Source organism: Mytilus trossulus, chromosome 10 (genome assembly GCF_036588685.1).
Source record: "Mytilus trossulus isolate FHL-02 chromosome 10, PNRI_Mtr1.1.1.hap1, whole genome shotgun sequence".
In the NCBI taxonomy this organism is placed as follows: Eukaryota; Metazoa; Mollusca; class Bivalvia; order Mytilida; family Mytilidae; genus Mytilus; species Mytilus trossulus.
The window spans coordinates 36,497,473-36,501,552 of NC_086382.1; positions in this window are offsets into that span (position 1 = coordinate 36,497,473).

A 4,080-nucleotide genomic window follows, 5' to 3' on the forward strand; every position below is an offset into this window, starting at 1 on the left:
GCAGATCTCTGACGAACAAGTCGCAGTATTGGTGTGACCTCGGGATCAGAAAGAATTGTCTTATCTTATCCTCACCGCAACTTCCTGTCAATGATCTGAAAATATTTCTTAAAAACCAGATACTTCATTAAATCTCGTCTGTTACTTCAGGTCGTTTTTATCAAGATTAAGAATCAGTTTTTGTACGTCATCGATAGTTTGGAAATTTTATTGCCAGAATATCTTGAATTAGGCTTCAATCCTTTGATATACTAGTATGATTTATATATATTTCATATAATGAAGAACTGATTGACTGAGGCGAAAATTGATGAGCTAAGGTTGTCTTATTATTTTTTCGTTGTGTGTGGGTTTTTTGGGGATAGGGTGGTATTGGTGATTTTTCGGTTTAAAGTGTTGAACTGTATGACAACCCTTCCGGACAACCTCAATTCATCAGCTGGTTTAGTAATAGTGTTGCTCACTGAAGTGTTGTGTGTACTGTTGTTTTATTGGGTTATTTTTTAGGAGGGATGCCAATGTTTTGACTCCTTTTGGTGTTTCGTTGCTGAGGGTCGTTGTAGCTTGGTTTTTTTTTAGTGATTGCAATAAATGGTTATTAGATACTCTAGACTTATAGTGATGATCAGTGATGATTATGTCAAAACAGTTTTTGAATTTTGCTCTTGAAAGTATGAAGAACTATTAGGCGGTCAATTCGGCATTTGTAAGTATCGACTTTGGACTAAAGAAAAAATGAAATTCAGTTTTATGATTTTGTTGAACATTAAAGGCAGGGCTAACATATAAGTTATATTTACAATTTAGGAGTTGTAAGTTATTTGCAATGCAGGGGCGCGGAAATAATCGGGTATTTTATACTCATGGGTACCAGACGAAGATCAAAAACTTAACTTTCAGTAATTGGTTATCCTTTATTTTATATATAAAAAAAAGAAGTACCACGTACACTGATCGCAATGTCGACTCGACATGGGCGGTACTTTCATTTGCACCGCAAAAATCAGGTAGTGTCAATTTTTCATTCTTTCTGCGTCTTATAAAATTTTCAAAACCTACCAGCCAGACAGGAAAATACGCATTCAAAAATAATTCGATATATATCAAAATATTTTTTTTTCTCCATCATTTCATTCTAAGTTTATAATCCTGCTTTTAGGGTGTGTCTTTTTTAAATTAGGATAAAGGACATATGCCCCTTTAAAGATTTTATTTTGTTTAAAACATTTTTTCAAATATATATGTTCGAGTTTGTTTTGGGGTTTATTTTATGGTGGGAAGGGAGGATGACCTCACGCGTTAAAAAGATAAACAAAAACATACTTTTTCTAATCACATAAAAAGATTTTACATTTGCTAAGAGAACTTTTCCATTCGATGGATCTGATTTTAAAGGGAATCCGAGTATGGCTGAAGTTCTCTAGCAAGACGATCTATTACTTTTGAATTTATGCGATGGTAAAAGTACTTTAAGTAAACCAACTTTATGCTGAAACACATAATGAGTAATTTACTGCTTCATAATCTAATGCATTTTAGGGAATATTTTCAAAAGCAATGTAAGAAAATTTCTATATAATACGAAGTCTTATATATGTTGGTTTTAAATTTGCAGGATACGGTTTTCTATCCGATAACCAGTACAATTCCCCAAACGTCACTCAGAGAATCCAATAGGCATTCCAGTCATATGGTATAGATTTTAATTCGATTAGTCTATCATATTCTAAAATAGCTAATTCGGTATCTATCTCCTTCTATTTTATTATGTTTATTTCTTTTTTAATTTGATTGTATCTTTGGTATTTTAGTCTTACAAATTATAGCAGATTTGATATGGGTTGTTTTAAGACATATAGCTAATGCATTGTACATAATAATAACGACTATAAAAACTTGACAATTATAAGATGCAGGCTTAAGTGTACTAAAAATAAAGTTTTATGCGAGAGTTTCCATTTTCAGTTTATACTACTAACATGGGTTGGATCACAATTTAGATTGAAATAATAAAATGGGAAGTTAAATCGGTTTTAATCTAAGGGAAGAACGAGTGCTCTTCTTAGGAAACACCCGAACCGCTTTGGTTCCAATCAGATGTGCAAAAAAATGAAGATCATTAAATGATTTTCATTAAGATTTTAACTGTTTTATCAATGTCAGTGATTGGAAAAAGTACTGTGAAGCGTCAATTTTAAAGACATGTTTTGGACAGAATGAAGAGCGAAAAAGAGGTCAAACTAGCTTGCTTCGTTTAGTGAGGTTGTTCAGTCTTTAGTGTAGTGTTGTCGTATTGTAGTTTTCCGTTTCTTGTCACGGTCTTGTCAATTTCGCTTCGACTTAGGTTATAAATGTCCCTTTCTTAAAATATTTGAATTAGCTCCCGCAACGATGTAGCCTTCTTTTGCGCTCAGGCGGCTTGCTTTTATTTTCTATGTTCTGTGGACCGTTGATTTTTTTCAAAGACTACAAAGATCATATGATAGGGAACATGTGTACTAAGTTTCAAGTTGATTGGACTTCAACTGCATCAAAAACTACCTTAACCAAAACATTAAACACGAAGCGTCCAAAAACTTAAACCGTGTACTATGAACAGTTTCTTTTAGATACAGAAGTCAAACTGACTTTAGAAGCATAGGGTTTTAACTTTTTGCACGGACCATAAACGAATTGGTTAACAGAAATTGGTTAATTTATCTTCTCATAGTACAACATAAGAACGAACTATAAAAATCAGTTGAAAAAGGCTTAGCTCATTAGATGGACAAAAATACAAGTGGACGTAGCCTTATTCGTTTCTGCTCGAACCTAGCTACTATGTATCAGAAGGCAATGGGGGCAATAAAGAACTCCATTCATGTTTGCATGTGTGAATAAACACAGCAACAACATAACATCAAACTTAATTATGTCTTTCAAAATGTGTGATATATTTTGCCATTAGTCAATTACTGATATTTTTATATTCTTTTAATGTATTAAGCATAAATATGATATCGTGAAAATAAGAAATATGAAACTGTTTAATTTCGGTTGAGCATCATAGATTACAAACTTACTAGTTCAATCATAAGAACTAGAAATAATGTCCGGAATGTGACCTTCTCGGTGACCTTGGCAACTGCCGTCTGCTTTTCTTAGATACCTGTGGTCTGCTGCAGTAATTAAGAAGATCAAACGACCTCAAATTGCAGGGGGCAAAAAATCATCATAAAAATGTTGTTTTAACTGACACATATTGATAAAGATGGAGTAATTAATTACTGTACGAAATGCATGTAGATATATATATTACAAAAATTTAAGAATAGGACGTATACATACTTTAAGTTAAATTAATTTATTGGTTTTGCTTTTTATGCGTTATCAGAGAGTAACGATCATTATAAATTATGTATTTTTTTCAGTTGAATAATTTTGACGTTTCATTCCGAATTTAACTTGTAGCGCTTTCATCTTCTTAGAATATCCGTCATTGGAAGATTGACTTCGTAAATCTTGTTACATGAGGATATTTGTCTTGCAATAATTACGAATTTTCTAAGTATTATACTAAACTAATGTGTCACAGTGAACTTACTTTGAAGAAATTTTACACTGTACAGTAATGAGAAAAGGTACCGAATAATTGTGCATTTCGTAATTTATATTTCGTTTAACACGGACAATTTCTCAAAATGTACCACTGAAGATAATCTGTTCGTTCACTATAGTAAATTTTCTCTTTTTGTTGTGCTGTTTTTGCTTTCGCTCTTATGGCACCATAGTGTTGAAGTTGTATAAAAAATAAGGAGATGTGGTGTGTTCAGCTGCTAATGAGACTGAAGACTATCATCAAAACTCTATTAAAAAGGATGTATACAACTTCATTTCACAGTATGACCTTCAAAAAATAAGCAAAAACCCATACTAACTGTAGAACAATTCAAAAGAAAAAAACAACGTCCTATCTTATTATATGGCTACTTAAAGCTAATAGCATACAGAGAACAAACATTGCAGACATCAAACAACCTATTGGTTTTTTTAACAGACAAATAAATGACATGATTGTGATCGCTCAACACTCTCCCCATA